This window comes from Pogona vitticeps, chromosome 2 (assembly GCF_051106095.1).
Source record: "Pogona vitticeps strain Pit_001003342236 chromosome 2, PviZW2.1, whole genome shotgun sequence".
In the NCBI taxonomy this organism is placed as follows: domain Eukaryota; kingdom Metazoa; phylum Chordata; class Lepidosauria; order Squamata; family Agamidae; genus Pogona; species Pogona vitticeps.
The window spans coordinates 192,223,074-192,247,088 of NC_135784.1; the positions used below are offsets into that span (position 1 = coordinate 192,223,074).

The 24,015-nt window shown below is 45.2% G+C and overlaps 1 long non-coding RNA gene across 2 annotated transcripts in view; it reads right to left on the reverse strand.

Moving 5' to 3' along the window:
• LOC140704756 (uncharacterized) overlaps window positions 1-7,503 on the reverse strand; it is a 166,671-nt gene extending 159,168 nt beyond the window's left edge. The window contains exons 1-2 of one of the 2 annotated variants that reach the window (XR_013541294.1): window positions 7,388-7,406; window positions 7,166-7,289 (exon numbers count right to left, since the gene is read on the reverse strand). This is a non-coding gene — a long non-coding RNA (uncharacterized LOC140704756). Of the gene's footprint in view, window positions 1-7,165 lie in introns of both variants that reach the window. The other variant, XR_013541293.1, reaches the window with a different exon arrangement.
• Window positions 7,504-24,015: the final 16,512 nt, after the last annotated feature.

A 24,015-nucleotide genomic window follows, 5' to 3' on the forward strand; every position in this document is an offset into this window, starting at 1 on the left:
GGAAAGGAAACGGAGACATGGAACAGGAAGAGCAGGAGTAAACAATGTCTCAAGCTTGAGCAAGCGGAATAGAAAATTGCTTATGGAGTTGTTTAGCACTCGGATGAAAAAAAGGAATGGTTGTCAATAGGATTGGAAAAGAGGGCAGACAAGGAATGAAGAGCAGGGTCTGCACATTGATTTCCCTCTGAGATCATATCTTGAAATCCAGTATGAGATCAGATGTGAGCTGCAAAAAACTGTTGTGATCTGGCAGCAAAGAGGCTGTAAGATCAGAAACAGGGAAAGTAAGGAAAAGTCAAGAGCAGGAGAAAGACAGGCATGTGGCAGACGATTGAGAAGGTTAAATGCACATTGAGTGTCCACAATGAGATTTAAAGGTCGATCTTGAAACATTTTAAAGGTAAGGATGACAGCCGCCAGCTCTGCACGCTGAGCAGAGATTTGAGTACAAGTAAAATGGGTTTTCCAGGTTCCAGGAGGTTGCTGAAAGGTGATCAAGCCTCTGGTAGGCGCGCCATCGGTAAAAACAGTTACAGCATCAGGGAGAGGAGTAGCAGAGAAAAGAGAGGAAAAGCGAAAGGGTACTTGCAGAATTAATGTTACGCGAGGGTCTTTAGGTAGATTAAAACTTATATCACCAATGTAGTCTGAAAAAGAAATTTGACAAGTTAGTGATGTAGACATTAAATGATCATGGTCAGCTTTGGAAATAGGTAAGTAACAACATAGAAGATCCCAACCTTTGATTGGCGTCGTTTGATTACAAGGTCTGTAATCGCATTTAGAGAGAGTAAACATTTCAAGGAGGAGTGTTAGATAAATAAAGCCATTCTGCTACAGCAATGGCCTTGTCAGACTTCGGGCTACACAACAACCCAGCAGGCAGCTGGGGAGTGTTTAAGATGACCATCAGCAAGGGGCCAAAAGAAGGAATGTGGTCGACCACGGTACATCGCAAGGCTGCATTAATGTGATGTATGGCATGTTTCATAGCCTTGGCGATGGGTATGGAGTCAGCAGGAGACTGATGTCCCCGGAGTGCATTAAACAAAGGTTGCAATTCATGAGTAGGAAGGCACAAAAATAGACGAGCCCAATTTAAGTGCCCGAGGAAGTGTTGCTACTGCACTAATGTAAATTGAGATGGAGTTGTTAGTTCTGGGAAGAACGGAGAAGATGTGGCTTGCAACAGTTTGTGTCCTATATGAAGAAATGGAAGAGTGGTTTGTATCTTTCCTGGAGCTATGTGAAGGCCTTTTTTGCTCCAAGCAGTTAGCTAGAGAATCATAGACAATAGTGGTGAGGGATTTCCCCGCCACTGAAATGTCATCCATGCAATTCAGGATGTTCCAAGCGAAATTGCTGTAGGGCTAGATCCACAAAATATAGACATGATGCCGAGTAATTCACCATTCCCTGAGGCAAAGTTTTCCACTGATATCTTTCAGTAGGCTGGGAATTGTTGTACACAGGGACTGTAAAGGCAAAATTTTCCTGTCTTGTGGTGCTAAAGGAATAGTGAAGAAACAATCCTTGAGCTCTACTATCATTAACTGAAAGTGTTGGGGTATCACATTTGATTTAGGTAAGCTGCATTGTAAAGGGCCCATAGGCTGAATGCACTTGTTAACTTCCCAAAGGACGTGCAGCAAATGCCACTTCCCAGATTTCTTTTTGATGAGGGTATTTCAAATGGGGGTATCCATGGACTGGTGGAAGGGAAAAGGGGGGAAAAAGAGCATTTTTCCCTTCCGAGGCTTGCCAAAGGCTGGAGGAAGAGGAGGGAACTTTAATAAGGGTTTCGGACAAGCCTCTGCAAATTCCGATCGCTGTGCAGAGGGACCCGGGTGAGTCCTCCCATGGTGCAAGGTAAGCCCGGGGGGAACCCCAAGCCTGCACGGGTGGTTTTGGGGCACCCCCACGAGGGCTCTGATGGTGCAGGAGAAGCCATCAGAACCCTGGCAGGGGTGCCCCAAAACCACCCGAGCCCGCTTTAGAGCACTTTGGAGGTTTTTCCTGACGGTGCAGGAAAAGCCTCCAAAGTGCTCTAAAGCCAGCGTGGGTGATTGTAGAGCAGAAAAGCCCCATTGGAACCATCGTTTTGCGATCGCTAAAGGATCGCAAGAAAACCATTGTAAAGCGATTTCGTCGTCAAGCGGGGCAACCGTCTAGTGAGGCACCACTATACACAATTGACCAGTCTAGGTTGGGAGCAGGTAATGGTATCATTTTAATTGCATTGGTATTTTTAGTGCCCTTCTCCTTGGGAGAAAAGAAATTAGTAATTTTCTTCTGTCCCCCTTTCCTTTCTACTAATAAGTTTCCATGTGCTGGAGAAGACCCATGTTCTTTATAACCGTGTCTAGTAAAAACACATCTCCAGGTGTTTGTCTCTGCCAAAAGCAGTTTACCCCCCTCTATAGATCTCAGTTCCACTACTTTGTCCTCAAGCCAGAATGGAACCAGATTCAAATATTCCCATCAAGGGTCCATAGCATTGTTAACACTAAATCATTTGTCTTTGCAGATCAGCGCAAGCTGTTGCCAATAGAGAATCCTATGGAAGAGCTGCAGGAGATTCATAAGCAGCCCCCTGACCTTCATTTGAAGAGTTCTTTTCCTTTATTAATCTCAAGTTGCAGCCCTGCAGCTTTGTTTACTTTCACAGGTCCTTGGTGGATTCCAGTTCGGTGCATGAGACCTTATCATGGAAAGGATGAGCTGGCATTGCAACCTGCAGAACCCCATTCCAGAGTTTCACCCAGTGATGACCCTAACCCTAAATCCGATGACTGCATGTTGGAAGTGCCAGACCTGAGGGCGCTCAGTCCAAAGTCACCTGAGGGATGTTAAAGGCGCAGAATGCTAATGCAAAAGAACTCTAAGTCAGCAGCACATCCCAGAGACTTTTGAGACTTTTCTAGATGTCTCTCAGCTGAATGCCAGCTCCCTGATGCTGTTGTGTTTTCATGTATGCACCTTAGCTAAGACCATTAACCACACTTCCACTGCCATTTCCCTGCTGAATCAGAAACAACATCATGTAATGCTATTTTAGACAATCGCGTAGCATTGGATTATCTCATGTTGCGCAATCATATTGGTTATGAATCTTTTAATCTCTGTTGCTTCAGTTCACCTGATAATAGTCATACAGTGAAGAATCAGCTCACTCATCTGAAACAGCTTGCCAATAACATACAGCAAGACATCCTTCCTGGTGGGACAGCTTATGGTCATGGCTGCCCAACTTCGGATGGCTTTGCACTGTATGAATGTATGCAATTGTGATTTTCACACTCCTTGTAATTTGCTGTTGTTTTATTCAATGCATTCCAACCTTTTTTTAAGTAATTACTGCTTGTTGCAAACCTCCGCTTTCTGGCCTTCGTAGAAAGCAATTATATGTAATCCGTAAGCCTATAAAAGAATATATATAATTAATCAAAAAGAAAAAGGGGAAATGTTGGGGGAATGCCTCTCCCCAAAGTGGCTAAGCTGTTCTCTGATTCTGCAGTAGTGGAGAACATCTTCCTGGATGTCGTCACAGCTGCTTCTGAGAGGTGGCGTGGCTACCCATTCTTCCTCTTTCTCATAGTGATAGGGAGCTAACTTCAAAGCCTTTTTTGGGGGCAATCCTAATGGCATTATTTAACCATTGTCCTATCTGAACTCTGTCAGCTATCTGTATACAGTGGTGCCTTGCAAGACTAAAGTAATTCGTTCGGCGAGTAGTGCTGTCTTGCGAAATGTTCGTCTTGTGAAAAGCAGTTTCCCATAGGAATGCATTGCAATGCATTCCTATGGGAACCTCACAAGATGAATGAATTATTTTCGTATTGTCAGGCATCGATCTTGGGGGGAAAAATCATCTTGCGAAGCACGGCCATTGAAGAAGCCATCTTGTGAGGCACCACAGCAATCGCAAAAACGAGGCGTTCGTCTTGTGAGGCAGCACTGTACTGTCAACTACCTGCGAGCTTGTAAGGTTAATAAAACACAGTCCTCCTGGGGACAGGGCAGTCTTATTCTAACTCTTCTACTAGTCGCCGATCAGGAGCACTGCTGGCAGACATCCTTGTGTGTGTGGCTGACTTCTTTAACTTCTCTCTCTAAAACTATTTGCTATCCTAATTATCTGATGATCACTTAGCCTATCAGCCTTCTCATTTTGTGACCCTACAAAAAAGCAGTTATTTTTATTTCAAAAATCACAAATGCCTTTGTAGGTGCCCAGGCAGCAGAGGGCCCCGAACAAAGGATGACCAGCTGTCTTATACTCTTAGCTGGCATGGGATTGAATCCTAACTCTACATAAAGCCTAGAAACAACTTCTCTCTCTTCTTATTCCTTGAGAGGTTTTTTACTCTGCATTAGGGCTCTGCACTAGGTTAGCTTGAGACATGACATTAAGGCATTTCTTCTAATTACAAAAAAAATCCTAAGAAAAGAGATTTAAGCCAAGACAGGTTTGGTAACCCTGACCTCTTCCTTGCCTCTTCCTTCACATCAAGTGCCATCCTCGCTTGGGTATTCAGGAGGGTGAGACCATCTGTGGTCCTTCCCCATATGCACACAGGCAAAGCCCTTTCCCCAATTAACTATCTAACCAACCAACTAACATATCATGAAATCTATTCCAGTTTAGGGTGACCCTTTCCAGATTTTTCTAGCCCTCCGGGACTCAGAAATGGGCCTCCCACTAATATCTCACCTGACCAATTTGCAGCATTTTAAAATTCTATAGTGGAGACCATCCGCCAGGATCTCTCTCCTTTTTTTAAAATACAGTGGAGGAGCAGAGATGTCCGGCGCTCTTTCAGCCTGTGACACCAGATTTGGTGGACAAAGCGCTTGATCGCTGTCAGGCCACCATCTCCTCCCTTGACCCTTGCCCGTCCTGGCTGATCAAAGCAGCCAGGCCTATAACAACTGCATGGGCCACTGTGATAATTGATGGGTCTCTCCTTGAGGGCAAGGTTCCTCCTGCCCTCAAGGAGACACTCATTAGGCCCATTAGGAAGAAACCAAATTTGGCAGTGGACGACATTGGCAACTACAGGCCTGTCGCCAATGTTTCTTTCCTTAGCAAAGTGGTGGATAGGGTGGTGGCTGATCAGCTGCAGGTTCTTTTGGATGAAACCAATGCCCTGGACCCATTTCAGTCAGGCTTCAGGCCGCGCCACAGTACGGACACGGCACTGGTTGCACTGTTGGATGACCTGTTGAGGGAGGCAATATGTCCTTGTTGGTCCTCCTTGACATTTCAGTGGCCTTTGATACAGTCGACCACAGTATCCTCCTGGGGAGGCTCTCGGAGTTAGGAATCGGTGGACAGCCCTAAACAGTTCAGGACCTCAAGACATGGTGGAACGCCTTCTCCCACCTAGATCTATCCGAGTCACTCGTTCTAGCCAGGAAAGATGGCTGAGGGGCCTAACGGCGAGAGAGGAAAGAAAGAACAAGAAACTGGGCCTTCTCGGCAGTGGTCCCTTGATTATGGAACACCTTGCTGTCGGAAATCAGCCACGCTGGGTGTTTTTAAGAGTCATTTAAAGATTTGGGTCTTTAGGCAGGCCTTCCCTCCAGTCAACACTTGATTCTTTTCTTCTTTAGTTTTCCTTTTTCTCTATCTTGAACTTCTAAATTTGTTGATTTAAGTATGTGATTGTTTGATGATAAATATTTTTATGATGTCTTATAACTGTTTGTAAATCGCCCCGACTAGACTCTGCGTAGAGGGGTGGGGTAGAAATCAAATAATAAATAAATAAATAAATAAATAAATAAATAAATAAATAAATAAATAAATAAATAAATAAATAAATGGTTTAATATTTCCTTCCTCAGGACATAGAAATGTGTGCCCTGAAGAAGGGAACTCTGGGACCATGTGGCTTGCCCAAAATGGCTTTTCTCCCACAAGGCACAGTGGGGAATTGAACTCCTAGCCTCTGGCTCCACAGCCAGGTGATCCGTCCCACTTAGAAGTACTTCCCCTTTATTACTGGTAGAAGAACTTTAAACTATTTTGTCCTAGTTCCATAAGGGCTGCAAATAGTCATCCTTTGGGATTCACTCCTGCAGTTGCTGCTGTTCCGTGCTGTCAAGTCACCTCTAATTTCTGGCCACCCTTTGTGTCAGCTGCCTCCAAAATGTCTTGTCCTCAACAGTCCCGCTAAGCTGTTGTGAACTCAAGGCTTCCTTTAGGGAGGCCTCCACCTTATACTAGGTCTTTAGTTTGCAATCTAAATTTGGTCAGTTGTCGACACCCTATGGAGTTGGATTCTGATTTCTGACTCCTTTCTCAGCACAAACCTTTCTCATCTGGCACCAGTTATGGATCGAGACATCTCTGCGATATTTAGACATCTCCAAATCATACTCCATCTGCCACCAACGTACTGTTCTTTCAGCAAGAGCTGGCGGAGGCTTTCAGGGAGGCTTAGTGAAATCGGGCTGGCAGCATCTTAGGCAGATTCACAAGGGCATTGTGAGATATGTTAAGGGACCCAATGAGACCATGTTTTACTAGGCGATGGGGTAAAGAAATTCCACTGTGATATCTGCATGCCTGTTTGTGTGCGTGTGTGTGTGCTTTTCTTTGGAAGAGAGCTCTCCTCATACCTACATAACAAGAGATGAAATCTGATTCATGAAGGAGTTTGTATTGAAGTTAGTTGCTAACTTTGGATTTGGAGAAGAACACACAAAGGAGCTTGGTTTTTGAGCAGTTAATCTTTCCGTGACACAGAGATCACTAGTGCCAAGGGTTCAGACTGATGTAGGGTCACCAGGCTTCGTAGCGTCCCTTCATAAGCCGATTTCTCCCGTTCCCTGACTCTCCGTTCTTATTTCACCGATCGATGGATTTTGATCCCAGAAAGGGACTTTACCAAAATGAGTTTGAACATGCTGCTGTTAACTGCATGAGAAGATGGCACGTCCATGAAACTATGTCTCCTGTTTCTCAATTCTGTCCTGACCCACAGATTCCCCCCCCCCCCGGATGGTAGCTACGCAGGGCTAGAGGTTACTGAGTTGTTTATCAGCCCAGCCTTTGGGAGGATCACCCCGACATCGCCTTCCTCAATCTGGAACTCGCCAGCTGTTGTTTGGATTAACGTTGGTGGAAATCACAATCCAAAGCACCCAGGTTTACCTGGCTCTAGTTGAAAAGGTGTCTTTTCAGGGAGCAGTTCTGACTGTTCTTTGCTTCGTACTTCTCTGATGCGGAATACAGATGACTTCAGGAACTCATGCCGCTAAGCAGCCCCGACCTCCGCCTGGTGACGGACAAAACAGAGCCCGGCCTGACTTCCTGCCATCTTCGCCCTCGGTACAGTGCAAAGTTTTTCTACCTCCCTCAGTCTTATCTGCCCACCTCGCCGGCTGACAATGCTGCCAAAATAAATGTCGTCAAACTTTCCTAATTCTGGGTGACAGAGAATAAAAATGAAGCTTCAAATTGTTGATGAGCTCTGTCATGATTCCCACGTGGCCCCTGATTGTTTGACCAAACTAAGAAGTCACGCTACGTGTCTTTCAGCTGCCACCAGTTGATGACATCAACATTATCTGTCCTTAATGACAGAGGTCCATGCCATATGTCATTTTAAAAATAACCTAATAGAAATTGTTTATTGTTACAGATGATGATAGTTCAAGCAATGTTGTTAACTCTTAACAAAAATCCTCCTTCACCCACTCTCAACCACCACTCCCCTGCCCAAAACTCTGTCAACTCTGAATCTTCTTCCTCACTCTCTCTAACTAAAACTCCTCCTGGTGCTGCTGAGTATCTTATAGCTTGTGACTCCACCCCTCCAGCACTCCCATTGGCCTGTACAGATATCATATGAATATTCATGACCTGGGAGGACACCACATTTCCCCCCCCCTTAATAAGCTTGTTTTAAGAGGGAGAACTTAACAGTTTGCCCTCATAAACAAATGAAGGTTTATGGAAGAAAACAAAAACTAACCTCTTACATTATTTACATCACGAAGGATACATTACATTACTTTTACATCAATAAAGATATATTAAACTCTTATATTACTGACATTAATACAAATTACATAACTTTTACATTGATACTCATCATTATTTTTACCATCACTATACACACCTCTGAGTTTATCAACATCCAAGCAAACACTGCACTTTAAACATATTCCATTATTATTATACAAACAGAACAGTTATACAATATTGCAAACTTTGATCCACCCATTAGTCATTTGGCCTTCAAGACAAGGCACCAACAACCACATTCTGGATCCCTTTTATGCTGTGGATTTCAAAGTCAAAGTCTTGCAGAATCGGTGTCCTTCTTGCTGCTATTGGATTTCATAGTTCATAGCCACACTAAAGGGGAATGGTTGGTGCAGAGGATGAATTTCCTTCCCTAAATACAGGGCTTCAGCTTTAGCAGCATCCATATGATAGCTAGGCATGCCCTCTCAATGGCGGACAAACGTTGCTCACCAGCTTGGAGTCTCCTGCAGATCAGAGTCACTGGGTGTAGACTCCCGCTGTGGCTCCCAGTCCCACCTTTGACACATCCATGCAGATGATGAAGTCACAGTCAAAGTCTGGTGCAAAAAGACAGGTCCTGAAGTCGGTGCCTGTGACAATCTCCCATGTCATTCATGCCATTCATATTCATGAGCTGATTTGCATGAACCTATGAGTGGAGTGGAGAGGCGGAGTCAGCAGCTACATGAGGCTTGGTAGGAGAAGGAGGAGTCAGGGCTAGTTAGTCGGAGAGAGAGAGAGAGCTGGTTAGGCAAAATAGGTAGAGAAGGTGATAATGATATAACAAGAGAAAAGAAGTATGTACTGAGAGAACGGTTGATGATTTGCTTATGTATAATGTATACCTGAAGAACTTCTGTTATTATTCAATCTGCCTCACTTCAATAAATAAGGTCTGTTTCTGTTCACAAGACAAGTGTTTTGACAAACGAAATTTATTTTGTGGATTGAGATAATCCACTGGTGTCAGCGAGAAGAAAAGGCGGCGTGAGCTTTTGTGAGGGAAAGACAAGCAGGCACCACAAGGGCAAATGGCACAATTGGTGTCCGGCGGCGGGATACGAAATAATCCAGTAAAGCCAAAATTTAAAAGGGACTTTTCTGGAGTCCTGGGTACCTTTTAGTCAGAGGTCTGTGGTGAAGAAGTGGGTGACCCACTAGATCTTTTGTGGAAAAGCTTAGTGACAGGGCTTCTGAACTCAGATCTGGGGGAACTAAAGATAGGGAACTGATTCTAAAGGGAAAATTTTTGTGTGTGTGTTACCTCAGGCTTTGAAAGACCCAGTGGGCTAGCTTGAAATCCAAGGCTCTGAGAGAGAAGGGAGTACTGGTGGATAAAAAAGTGGAAGACAGGGTCAGAGCGGATCTGAGTTGATAAGAAAATAAAAAGCAGAGGCTTGAAACTAGAATTTCTTTTGTGTCTGGAGGCAAGAAGGTTGTCTCAGACCATGAAACATCATGGCTTGTGTGTGATGCCAGAGAAACTACAGCCATCTTTAGCTGCTGAGCGAGAGCTACATAATACCCCAGAAAAATACTGGGAAAAAGAAAACAGCAGTAAAAGTGTTTTAAAAAGAGGCCTGACTAACTCAGCTATAGAAATCAGTTCCTTTTATTAAGAAAGTACATACTTATGCTACCCAAAAGAAGTAAAAAGCCAATCATGGAGGAAATTGATCCTCAAGAGTTTAAGGGGAATGGGAATGGAGACCCTCAAATACCTGAGGAACCCTCAAGGGAAATTATTCAAAGCTCCCTAGATGTGGAGAAATGGAAACTAGAAAAGGACTATAGACTCAGAGAAAAAGCCATGGAATTAGAAATTAGGGGAAAAGCCAGAGTTGAAAAGAAAGCTAAGGAGCTAGGGCTCAAGGAAATGGAAATTAGAGAAAAAGCGAAAGCGGAGCACGAGGCCAGACAAATGGAATTAAGACAAAGAGAAATGGCATTTCAGAAAGAAAAAAAGACAAATGGAATTTCAAATAGAGACGAAAAAATTAGAAATTGCTGCTCAAAATAATAATAGTAATAATAACAACAACTAGTGAGGGAAATCTCTCAAAAATTGATCTAAAGAAATTTCCCCAATATAGGAGAGGAGATTGCCCTGAATTTCATTTCATTTGAGAGAGCATGCTGGGACTTTGAGATTAAGGATGATGAAAGGATGATAAATCTCCACTTATACAAATAAGTGGAGATTTAGCTGAGTTTTATTATCAGATGCCTTGGAGCAAGCTAGAGATTTTGAGGCATATAGAAAAATGGTATATTCTAGATTTGGCATAAATGCAGAACACCTTAGAAGAAAATTTCATGCCCTTACCAAAAAGCCTGAAGAATCTTATGCCCTATTAGGGCCTAAATTGTTTTAATGTTTGGACAAACTGATGAAACGTGAATGTCACTTCTCTAGTCCAAATGAAAAATGTACAGTGGGGTCTTGACTTGAGAACTTAATCCGTATTGGAAGGCGGTTCTCAAGTCAAAAAGTTCTCAGGTCAATTCTGCATTTCCCATAGGAATGTATTGAAAACCATTTGATCCGTATCTGCTCTTTTCCATCCATAGAAACTAATGGGAAGCTGCTATTCCGCCTTCGACCACTAGAGGGGGATATTTTGTTTCTTTTTTTTCTTAGGTCAAGAAAGGTTCAGGGAAGGCAGGGAAAATACAGTCCAGGCAGTAGAGTACCAGGCAGTCTGAAGATTGTCTCCCAATCCACTCTCTAAACGCTGGGAGGAGTGAGGAAGCAGACAGGCACCCTTTTCACTGGCCAACAGTTAACTGAAAGTTCACATTTTGCACTTTCCCTGCCTCCCACGTGGTTTTTTTCAGTTCTTAACTCAAATCTAAGTATGTAATTCAAGTCAATATTTTCCTATGAGAGTGGTTCTTAAGTCAAAATGTTCTTAACTCAAGTCGTTCTTAAGTCAAGACCCCACTGTAGTTGGTTTAGAACAATTTTATTCAGTGTTGCCAGGAGAATTGCATTATTTGGTCAAGGACAAAAATCTTTAAAATGTATTACAGGCATCAGAATTTGCTGATTCCCTTAGTGAAATTAGAGATCCTCAGTTTTCTGAGGTAAAATTGTTGGAAATGTGTCGGATGATAGGAGGAGAGGACCCCCACCCAGTAGAGATTACCTCAGAAGTGCCCAAGCTACTAGAAGCCATTTTGGAGACAGACCCTCATCTCCAGACCACAGTTATCTGAAACCTAATAGTCATGAGGGAAAAGTTAACAAGGCCCTTTATTTTGAACCCAAGGCCAGTAAATGGTGCTATACATGTGGGGAGAAAGCTCATTTTTGGGCTCAGTGTGAGACTCAAAAGACTAAGGATTGGAATCAGCATAAAGGTGGAGATTCCAGTCCCCCTAAGGTGGTGTTTTGTGTACAGCATAATAAAACAACCAATGCAGCAGTTGAAGCTACTGTGGCGCTTTTGCCATAGCAATGCAAGTAACAGAAGGGTCCGAGATCCAAGATCGCCCTGTGACCAGGGTTGTCCAGTGCTTTCTGATAGAATGTAATCTGAATCTTCTACATAGCTCTGATGATGTTATCGGTGTGAATAATAATACGTATCTAGCGCTCAAGGATTCTTGATCACAAGTTACAATATGTCACCATGATATAGTCCCTAAGGAAAATATGTTAGACGATGAAAATATTTCTATTAAAGGGATTGGTTCTGAAATAGTGGTGCTGCCCATGGCAAAAATACCAATGAGATATAGGTCAGGATTTAGCTGAGCATGTGCAGAGTATTTTTGTGACAGTTCGCTCTCAGAGAAGGCAAACTGAAGCCACTGAGGGAAATGAGGGAAATCTTCCTGCAATAAGAGAAGTGAAAGAGACAGCTGATCTAGTTATTCTGAGAAACCTTAAGAATCTATCTTTCATCAAAGAATAAAAGGAAGACCCTACCTTAAATGAATGGTTTGCACAAGTTAAGGAAATTCCACTCACCCCTGGAAAACCCTGAACGATGCCCCAGGTTAGAGGAAATCTAAGATAGTAGAAATGGCTGAGGTGGTCATATTGAAAAATTCTAATAATACTTCGGAAGCGCCCGCCGTGAAAATGCTGGCTGGTGCTTCAGAAAGAGTGGGGGGCGGGCTCCCCAGCGCTCCTTCGGAAGCGCCCGCCACAAGAATGCCGGCCGGCACTTTGGAAGGAGCGGGGGAGGGCTCCCCCACGCTCCCTCAGAAGCACCTGCCGTGATAATGCTGGCTGGCGATTCGGAAGGAGCACGGGGAAGCCGTCCCCCGCGCTCCTTCTGAAGCGCCCGCTGGCCAGCTGAGTGAAAATGCCGGCGGGGGCTTTGGGAGGACCGCGGGGGAGCCCGCCCCTCGCAGTCCTCCCCAAGTCCCCATTTTCACACAGCTGATCGGCGGTTCCAAAATGGCGACCCGCTGTTTTCTGGACGGATTCTTCGCTTACTGAGGCGGCAAAAATCGCCGCCCCAATGGAGGATCTTCGCTGAACAGTGAGTTTTTGCCCCATAGGAATGCTATAAACAGGATTTAATGCGTTTCTTTCCATTTAGCGATGTTTCCGGATAGCGACGTTAATCCTGGAACAGATTAATGTCGCTATGCGGGGCACCACTGTAGATTTCTTCCCAACTATAGATTTAAATGACATTCCTACGTGGAGGCTGGTCACAATGACTGAAACAAAAAGCCAGATGAGAAGCATGAAATCAGTCAAGGCGCTGGGAAAACATGCCATTCTCCCGGAAATGCTAAAGGCTGACATGGATTGGTGGGCACCTCTGTTGGTTGACCCATATTCATAACTCAGGCAAATTTCCCACCGCTTTGTCTCAAACCATAACAATACTTATATTTAAGAAAGGAGAGAGAGGAGACCCAACCAACTATAGGACAATCAGTTTACTCTCTGTGCTGGGCAAATTGTACTCCAGTCATTTAAATCAAAGACTACTCAGATAGAGGAGGAAAATATTTGGGGGAAGGAACAGGCAGGCTTTAGAAAGGGTAGATCAGCAACCAATGATGGTATAATTTTAAGCCATCTTGCAGAGAAATATATGTATGTCCTCTTATGGTAACGGGCTTTATACCACATTTATACACTAAAATCAGCCTTTGATTCTGTCCCAAAAGATATACAGTGGTGCCCCGCATAGCGAGGTTAATCCGTACCGGATTAACCATCGCTATGGGGAAACTTCGCTATACGGAACGGAAAAACCTATTAGAACACATTAAACTTTGTTTAATGCGTTCCAGTGGGGCCCAAACTCACCATTCAGCGAAGTTTCCCCATCTGGCCGCCATTTTCGTGCCCTGGTAAGCAAAGGCAGGGCGCGAAAATGTTGCGTGTGGCCATTTTGGGCATCCAGCGGCCATTTTGAAACCGCCGAACAGCTGTTTTTAAAAAATCGCTGTGCAAAAATCGGTAAACAGTACAGTACAGTACAGAAACCTTTATTGGCATGCTGCATAAATAAAACGATAAAACAATAAAATACCGGGGAAAGATTCATTACTGGGGGGAGGAGGAACCAGAACATCAAAGTTGGAGCTCCTCGTTTTGGGGGAACATGTTGCGGCGTCTCTGGATAATGGCCTGGACGTATCTGGCGGTTGATAGAGTGACTTCCTTGCTAAGGTCACCTAGAAGGTATTGTATTTTCCTCAGGTCTGCCCATCCGGAATGAAGGGGGAGAAAGACCATCTGATGTGACAGGCGGATATCCTTGTAGAGTGTACAATAAAATAGCATGTGCTGCAGGGATTCAGTCTTTCCCTGCCCACATGGGCAGATTCTCAATTCTGTTGGTAAGCCCCTATACTTGCCCTGCGCTAGACTTGATGGTAATATGTTACATCTAGCGAGGGTGAATGCCCAGCGGTCTTGTGGCTGTTCTAGAAGATGAAGGTAGTTGGGTCTGCGTCCAAGGGTGAGAGGTAGCTGGAAGTACAGCGGAGAGCAGACTTTTTTTCCCCCCCAAGATGGCGCCGTGAGCAGACGCACCATGTACAGCTCCGGCGTAATCTCTACATTTGGCTGATTATTAAAACAAACAGGAGCTGCCCCCCTGCTTTCTAGTTTCTGTTTCTCCTCGGGGGCCACACACGTGGAAATATGGGGAAGAGGAGAAGATACAAACATCCTCACAGCCAAGAGAATTCGCCGGCCAAGTCATCTAAACAGAGGCGGTTGGAAGATTGCCCGACATGGTCAGACGCCGCTGATCCAGGGGGTGAGTCTGCCAAACCTGGCTTTCCTGGGTTCCCTAGCAGAGACTTTGCAGAGGACCAGCTGTCTCCATCCTCGACTTATCAAGTCAAACAGCTCTCACTGAATGAGAGCGTCTTTAGCAATTACTTTTTATCTCTGCTCGGCGAGTACTGTGTAATCACTGGAAAGACTATTACATTTATATGCCAGCAGCTTAACTCTATCATAGCCCAGCTGGACCTGATTAATAAGACCATGCTGCCCACATCCTCATGTCTTGAACTAAACTCCGGATTCCACCTTAATCGCTCAGATAGAACAGCAAAAGCTACCGCTCCTGACATTCAGACGTGTGCAGAGGTCTCCAAGGGAACAAGCCGCTGCCTAATGAGAAATCAAATTGTGCTAGAGGTCTGGGACACCCCTCTAAACAAGGGCAGATAGTCAAACAAGCAACGCGTACTCAACTCACTGGGCAGTCTCTTATCCTTGGACAACCATGGGATTGATCTCTTGGAGGCGACACGTCTCCCGCGGTCTTCCTGGCGGCCGCGCTGCCTACGTGTGCTGCTGAAGTTCCAAAGCCTCAGAATTCCCCGACTACTTCATGAGAAAAAATATCTTCTTGAATTTTACAATATATTCCTGCGCAGAGTGTTCAGCGACATGCCAATTAAATCTCTGATTCCAGCGAACGTGCTGAACCGCTCCTTATCATCTGCCTCCATATCTACAAGGCCAAGTCTTGGACAGCTGCCCAGCTTGCAGCCAAGAGACAACGGCCTTCAGAATACAAGCTCCCAAGCTGATTTTCCACCTGGCAAGAGCATAGGAGCTCTTTCCTTATTATCCGAACTAAAAGCAGCAACCAACAACATTGAAAGCTCTCTAGTCAAGCTAAAATCCTTTCATCCTGAGCCCCGCATGGATCCATTCCCGCCCTGTCTCCACACAAGCAGCGTCCAGGCCAGCCGAAAAGGCAAAGGGAAGAGGAACAGTAAGGTTCTGTGTAACATTTCTCCTCCTGTCCCTCCAGAAACCAAGCCAACAGCCGACGCTTCGGGTAACACTCTCCCTGGAATAAGGGCCCCAAATCTATCGTTCAAACAAACGTTTGCCAGCAAGCACCCGATCACTCACGACCAAGCTACACCAGCAGTTCTGACGTCACCAGTACCACCAGCCAGTCCCTCAGCCGAAACATCGGGTCAACAGGGGTCATGTGACTTTTCTCCAAAGAAAGTTACATTGGGGGAGACACTGCCTTCGACGAAGTCCAAAGCCATCCCAACCCTGGAGCATCCTTCCCGCAAGTCCACCGACATGTGTCCTCCGACTGAGTCATTGCTCATCCCATCTCACGCACGGCCCAGCCTCAGCTCCACCAATTGCCCAGACTTAGGAGATCTTCTACTGCAGCTCGACATTGACATAGACAATGAGTCCCTGCCCAATGAGGCCATCGATGGGTTTAAAGTGCTGCCACGGGAAAACCAGAACCAGGTGCTCAGGAAGGTTGAGGCTCTAGGGCAGGAACTGAGGTCCCTAGTCGAATCTTCCCAACCCAAGAGTTCCCCTGAAGAACCCTCATCCCCTCGGGGGACTAAAGTTTCAAATACACCGACTGCCAACGAGCCCATGCTTTGGGCAACAGACAGCAAGGGCAGATCCCCCCCACATAAGGAATGTCCCCAGGCAGAGCTGCCCCCATCCACTCCCTCAAGGGCAAATCATATGCTGCCATCCTCCCCTCTGCCCTCTGGTGCTCAGCTCAACAGAGCAGCCCTGAGACCGCCGGAGGACCTGCCAGGACGTGATGGAAGGGGCCACAGCTACACAGTTCAACTTCCAACTCTCCCCCAACTACCTAACACTCTAGAGTCCAGCCAGAGCAAAGACCTGCTGACACCTCTGCAAACGCACTGCTCCTCACTCAATCCAGCAAAAGTGATTGTGGATATTCACAACCCAGAGGAGCCCATCGACAGCCCCACGGCTCCGCCGGTTCTGTTTGAACCCTCGGATATCCCGGACGCAGGTAACTCAATCAGGGCGGATTCCTATGCCGAAGGTTTGCCTCCGGATCCAATGACGTGCGCCCCACTGGATCCAATGATGCGCGCCCCATTGTTGCCTACCAACTGACTCACTGCCAATTCACCCTCCACTGCCCCCTCTAACAACCTAAGACTGATCTCTTGGAACGTGGCGGGATGGTACAGCAAAACGCAGGACCCTGAGTTCAGTGACTTCCTTCGAGGTTCCAGTATCATACTGCTACAAGAAACGTGGGCAGTTCATCCCATATCTCTAGCTGGATACGTCGCCTACTCTCTTCCAGCTCAAAGGCCCACAGCAAAGGGCCGCCCATTCGGGGGACTAGCAATATTTGTAGCTGACTTTCTAGCCTCAAATCCCATACTCACAATTGACGGCAACTGCAAAATTCAGGGCATAAAACTCAAATCCAGGAATCAAGAGCTCCTAGTAGTCAATGTCTACATGCCCCCAGCACCCTCTAAGTCCCACAGATCTAGCCAATGGGAATCCCTGAGCTCTGCCCTAGATAATCTCGAGCTCCAGTTCCCTGGGATGCCACTGCTGCTGGCAGGCAACTTCAACGCCAGGGTAGGTCAGGGTGAGGCCATCTTCAACCGCATCATGGACACATTTAGCGACACCTCCCCCCTACATCCTTATGTTTCAGGGAGGCTGTCCAAAGACCACCAAATCAACGACGCGGGGATCCACCTGGCACAACTCTGCTTACTCCGAGGCCTCATCTGGCTAAACGGCCTTACTGAGGCTGACAGCGAGGGTGAGTTCACGTTCATCTCCCCACGCGGATCCAGCACAATAGACTACATCCTGATTCCGACTTCCTTGCTAACGCGTGTGGCTGAGTTCCGAGTGGGAGAGCTTCTAGCCAGCGATCATCTCCCCTTATGCTGCAGCCTTGCCCCCAATCCAGACTCGACACCCTTGACCAACCCGGACCCCGAGGAGCCCTCAGCGATTCTGCCCAGAATCCAATGGAATCACAGAACCAAACAATACTTCGAAAAAACAATCAATCCAGAGACGACACCGCAAGGCTCCCTCAACTGGCTATCTTCATCAAAGCCTGAAGACCTCATCCAAGGATTCGAGAACTTAATAGACTCCATAGCAGCTAGCCTCGGGCGGCCCCCCCAACAACTTCAGAAAAGACTGACCTCGGCCACAGGCCCTAGATTAGACAAGGACTGTATCGCCCTGAAGCAGGACATGAGGAGGATCTATAACAACTACAGATCCTCTAAGGCCCTCAAGCTCCCCTCCCAGTACTTTGAGCTGAAAACCCACCTCAGGTCAGCCATTAAGAAACTCCAGCATCGCTCTGCAATGGTTCGATGGTCCTATCTAGTCGAGGCGATTAATTCAGGCAATAACAAAAAATTCTGGGACGTAGTTTCTGGTTCCTTCATCTTTAAGAAGACCTCACAGGACCTCCCCCATATACCAGCCGAGACGTGGGAACATCATTTCTTGGCCACTTTTCACGACAGCTGCAAGCCCACAGTACCAACTGATCCGCCCCCACCTTGCGACCTTCCAGACTGGGCACCAGTCACAACTAGCCAAATAACACAACTCATAGGCCAACTTAGAACTGGAAAGGCCCCAGGCCCCGACGCCCTCCCTTCGGAATTGCTACAGGCCTACACCGAGTGGTGGGCGCCGGTGCTCGCTGCCCTGTTCACCGCCGTCAATGAATCCGGTATGATGCCCAGGATGTGGACACAGGCTATAGTAATTCCGATTTACAAGAAGGGCGACAAGAAATCCCCAAACAACTATAGACCTATAAGTCTGCTCGACATCATTGGGAAGATGTACGCCAGTCACCTACTTCACAAACTTCAAGATTGGCTACTAGATCAAGACATCCTGGGACCCGAACAAGCGGGTTTCAAGGCGGGAAAGTCTACACTAGACCACTGCCTGATCCTATCCCACATGATCTCCAAATACGCCTCACAACCCAATACCCGCCTCTACGCAGCCTTCTTAGACCTAAAAGGGGCCTTCGATTCCATCAATAGAGATATCTTATGGCTAAAGCTCGCTAGGCTGGGTATGGATAGGAGGCTCCTATTTCTAATTCAAAAATTGCACGCAGGCTCCACATGCCGTATAAAAATTTCGTCGAAAGGGGCTCTTTCCAACCCCATTCTTGCCAACAGAGGAGTGAAGCAAGGCTGCGTCCTGGCCCCCACCCTGTTCAATTTATTCATCAATGACCTCGCCCCACTTCTATGCAATATCTTCGGACACAGCCCCAAACTAGGCCACCTACAGATACCGATCCTACTGTACGCGGATGACATGGTCCTTCTTTCCCGTACAAGGGTCGGCCTAAAGCGGCTCATTACCTGCTGCCTTGATTATTTATCACACAATAACCTTCAATTAAACTTCGAGAAAACCAAAATCATAGTCTTCGGCAAGGCTTGGAAATCTTTCCCATGGTCCTTCCATGGGAAATCTATCCAGCAGGTCAAAAATCGGTAAACGAAACGCTTACCGATCGTCGCAAACTGATTTTCGGCAATAGAAAACATTGGTATGCGGTCGCATTACCGATCCCAATAAACGGATCGCTATGCGGATTCGTCGTTAAACGGTGTGCTCGTTATGTGAGGTACCACTGTACTATGGTTAAAATTATATAAAGCCCCGATAGATAAATGTCATGGATCAGATTATGTGGTTTAAATCTTGTACTGAAGATGGGATATGTAGTTGGGAACAATGTAAAATGGATTCCATATTGGTTCTATGTATGAAAGATTTTGTATGATGGGAATGTATTTCCAGAGGGCTGTGGGAATGTTTTTCCTTTAGGCCGGTAAAGTGTACCCTCGAGTTATGAAGGTCCCTACTTACGAAAATTTCGAGGTACAAAAAGCTAATGCCGCAAAATTGTTGTTCAACTTGCAGCCGGAGCTTCAACTTACAAAAGGCAGGGGGAAAGGGCGGGAAATTCAAAGCCTCCCTTGCTGCCCTCTGCCTACCATCCCCGGTGCCCGCAGGGTCAGAAGGCAGAGGGCAGTGGGGATGGAAGACAGGGATAGGAAAGGGGTTATTGAAGCATGGAAAACCAAAAGCTGACCCGTGCTCACTGCCTGTTTCTCAGCCGCTCCGCCCCCGCTGCTGGCTTTCCACTTTCCAAGATTAACAACTCCTTTCGCTGTCCCTGTCTCCCATCCCTGGTGCCCTCTGAAAGCCAGCAGCGGGGGCGGAGCAGCTTTCGGCTTCCTGGGCTTCCAAAGCTGGACACGCTGACCTCTGTCTCCCATCCCGGTGCCCTCTGCCTGCTCTCCACACAAGGACAGAAGGCAGAGGGCACCAGGGACGGGAGACAGAGAGCAGCGGGTGCAGCTTTGGAATGCCCGGGATTTTTTTTTTCCTGTAATGGATTAAATGGTTTTCAAGGCATTCCTATGCAAAATGGACTCTCGACCTACGGACTTTTCGACCTGCAGCCACCATTCCAATATCGATTAATTCCGTAAGTCGAGGGTCCACTGTTGAAGCCAATACAAAATAATAAGACCAGACACTTGTTATGGCGGAGAAGACAATGGACTGACAAAAACAACATCTGTTTCTTGAGAGAAGAGAAGGAGGGGACTGCTTCTATCACTGTATGCCGTGATTGGATGACAGCGTGGGAAGACCAAGACGACAGGAGGAGCCGAGAAGATAGAAAAAGGAACTTTTGCCCTTTGCAGTGTTCCATCTTGTTCCTATTTTTCCTTTTTGGATGGAACCATAGATTTTTCTAGGTCTTTTTGCCTGCTGCTCCGTGCAGGGAAAGGACTGGGGAAGATGTAGGGAGTCAAGGAAGAAGAGAAAGGGGGCTTTAGGCCTTTTGCCTACCCTAAGGAAGCTTTTAGAGATTTTTAGAGCTATTGTAATTAAAAGAGGATTTTTGCCTTAATTGTAATTTGTAACAAGCCTTGAAAACACTTATTTGCTATGCTTTTGCACCAAACTGACTTTATTTCTTCAATAAAAAGATCAATTATAAAATCTTTTCAGTTCTTGAACAGTGAAGGTGTCTTAGCTATACCCTGAGGGAGAAGCAAGGCCACATGAAGCTACTGAGTCTTACCTAATTGAGCCAAGTAGATCTTAGGACTACAAACCTCATGTGTAACTTCCTGCTGAGCTTTCTTATGGGTCAGCAACTATCTTTTTAGGGCAGACTTGTAAGTAGTAGTCTGTTGTACACCCTGGCTGCAGTGACCAGGACTCACCCAGCTGCATAGGGGTATTCAGATTTCCAATTACTGTACTCTCTGTCCGTCCGACCAAGTTCTACCTCATAGGAAACTGGGTCCTGACAGTAAGAGACTCCTATATCTCATTAAATGTCTTTACCAGAGTACCACACTTCATGTTAGATGTGGTACGGAAGGAGATCTGCCAAAGCCTATTCAGGCTAATAAGGGGGTTCGACAGGGCTGTATATTAGCCCCCACATTATTTAACCTGTATTTAAATGATCTGCTTGGGTGGTGTCTTAGAACAGACTTCCATCCTCCTAGACTGGCAGAGATCAAATGCCCCTATTGCTTTATGCAGATGACGCTGTTCTTCTGTCACTATCGAAAATAAGCCTTAAACGGCCTCATATATGTATAACCTACTATAAGATCAATTGGTTACAAATATTGTCAAAACCAAAATTATGGTTTTTGCTCAGTCTGTAACAATAAGAAAATGGACAATTAATGGCACATGCATTGAGCAATTAAAATGGCTGAAGTACCTGGGTATTATATTTCACTATAAACTTTTCTGGGCCGCCCACAGATAGTCAATAATCCAAGTAGCCGATCACATGGAGAAAGCTATCTTGAGTTTTTTTCTTTATTGGGGCGGGGCAATTTATACCAGCCTTTATCCAAGTTTCTAAGCTCAAGATTCTGCCCCAACTGCTATATGGAATACCAGCTTAAATTCTAGTATTTCACACAAGTATAGAGAGTGCGCTTTCAATTTTTCTAAGATCCATCCTTGGAATGCCAAGTTGTGTCCCTGCAGATACATTACGATTAGAGACTGGCCTCATATCACAAGAATGGAGTGCTTGGCTCTTTGCTTTCAGATATTGGAATAAGGCAATACATACTGATTCCGCCATGGAATATCTTAACCTTTTACAGAAAGAGGTACATAAGAGCTCATGGCTTAACGCTTTTCCAGCCAAACTGCATCTATTAGGGCTCTCGATGGACTTTCTTTATGCCCAGGAACCCAAGGCAACCAACTCTACCCTAGAAAAGCAGATTAGGGACATAGAATACCGAAAATCAATTTCAATTTCAAAACATGTTTCATCTTGCATTTTGGCCTAAACTTTAATTTTTCTCAAAGTGCTAGGTATTTGGAGAATTTGATTATCACAAAATACAGGCACAATTTTTAAAAAGGCCAATTTAACTGTCTCCAATTCGCAATTTTAGATGGGCGTCATTCCGGCATCCCTTACGAAAAAGATTGTGTCCTTGTAGCCACAGGAAAAATGAAATACGTCCTCTTTGAGTGTAATCTTTACAGGAATGAGCCTATCAAATTTCTCAAGCCTCTAATGAATGTCTTCCCAGTTAGGACTCTGCTTTGTTATATAAAGTATTTATTAAGCAACACAAACAAGATAACTACTGAATTAGTGGCCAAATTCCTATTCTCTGCCAAAAGAATACAAAACAATTCTTGACCTCTGCCTAACTCCCATCATAAAAAAAATGTCTGGGTAATCTATTTTATTAACTTGTGCTGATTTAGCTATCTTGAAATGTTTCAATTACTTCCATTTATTTGAAATATTACATGCATGTACTTTATTGGGTCAGAGACCAAAAATAGTGATGGATTGAGGCAGGCCCTGGTCAGGCAACCGAGAAGACCACACACCAGTAATTTTGGGTTAAGCACTATTCATGTAACATTTATTGATGAGACATAAGAGACAGGATATGAGACAAAAGGTACCAGGAAGGGTCTCTAATAGTTCCCAATCTTGAGAAACTCATTGATCCAAAAGACCCTTCTGTGGCAGGCGTTCAGTCCTGAGCAAGCATGACAGGAGCAATTCCTGACGCACTGTCGAAGCCCACCTGTCCCTTCCTGGGTCATCCTACTTTTTCGCATAGAGCTCCCTTGTGGGCAAGCAGGGGACAGAACCTGGTTTCCTGGGCAGATACAATGTGTTGCCATGCAGGAATGCTTCCTTTCATTTCTACAGTTTGAACAATCTGCCACAGATATGGTTTTAGCCAGCCTTAATAAACTACCTTCTTCAGGATTTACGAGAATGTAAAAGAAAAGTTTTTATTTTCATCTCTCCAACATTATTTTGGAAATACAGATAAAACATCTTTCCCTTGTTTCTCCTTCTGACTGCCAGTAAAATAACAGTCAGGGTTTAGATTACCACACCACAGGAAAGCAAAAAAAATATATATATATATATATATATATATATATATATATATATATATATATATATATATATATATATATATATATATATATATATATATATATATATATATATATATATATATATATATATATATATATATATAATAAAAAAGCATCATTTCTTTTCAAGAAAGCCCATGAAAGTCATTTCCTAGAAACCCAATCACACAGGACGGGTAAAGGAAACCCTTCTCCATGATAAAAGGAGCACTATAAAACATTCCTCCCCCTTGACGACGATGCCAAGCCTGATGTTGTCTTTGAACAGAAGAGAAATCACCACTTCTGTTCAGGAAAGAACACAAAAGGGATTTCCTTGACAAGCAATCGCACAAGACGGGTAGAGGAAATACTTCGCCTAATCCAAGATGAAAGGCGCCTAAGGACGCACCAGTCCCCCAAAATGAGACGACGCAAAGACTGATAGTTTCGTTCAACAGAAGAGAATTGACTATTTCTCTTCAAGAAAGGCCATGGAAGTCATTTCCTAGAAACCCAATCACACAGGACGGGTAAAGGAAATGCTTCTCCATAATAGAAGGCGCACTATGAACCCCATCCCCATATCGACGATGCCAAGCCTGATGCTGTCTTTGAACAGAAGAGAAATCACCACTCCTGTTCAGGAAAGCCCACAAAAGGGATTTCCTTGACAACCAATCACAGAAGACGGGTAGAGGAAATACTTCGCCTAATCCAAAATGAAAGGCGCCTAAGGATGTATCACTCCCCCGAAATGCGACGACGCAAAGACGGATCGTTTCCCTCAACAGAAGAGAATTGACTGTTTCTCTTCAAGAAAGGCCATGGAAGTCATTTCCTAGAAACCCAATCACACAGGACGGGTAAAGGAAATGCTTCTCCATAATAGAAGGCGCACTATGAACCCCACCCCCATATCGACGATGCCAAGCCTGATGTTGTCTTTGAACAGAAGAGAAATCACCACTCCTGTTCAGGAAAGCCCACGGAAGGGATTTCCTTGACAACCAATCACACAAGACGGGTAGAGGAAATACTTCGCCTAATCCAAAATGAAAGGCGCCTAAGGATGTACCACTCCCCCGAAATGCGACGACGCAAAGACTGATAGTTTCCTTCAACAGAAGAGAATTGACTACTTCTCTTCAAGAAAGGCCATGGAAGTCATTTCCTAGAAACCCAATCACACAGGACAGGTAAAGGAAATGCTTCTACATAATAAAAGGCGCAC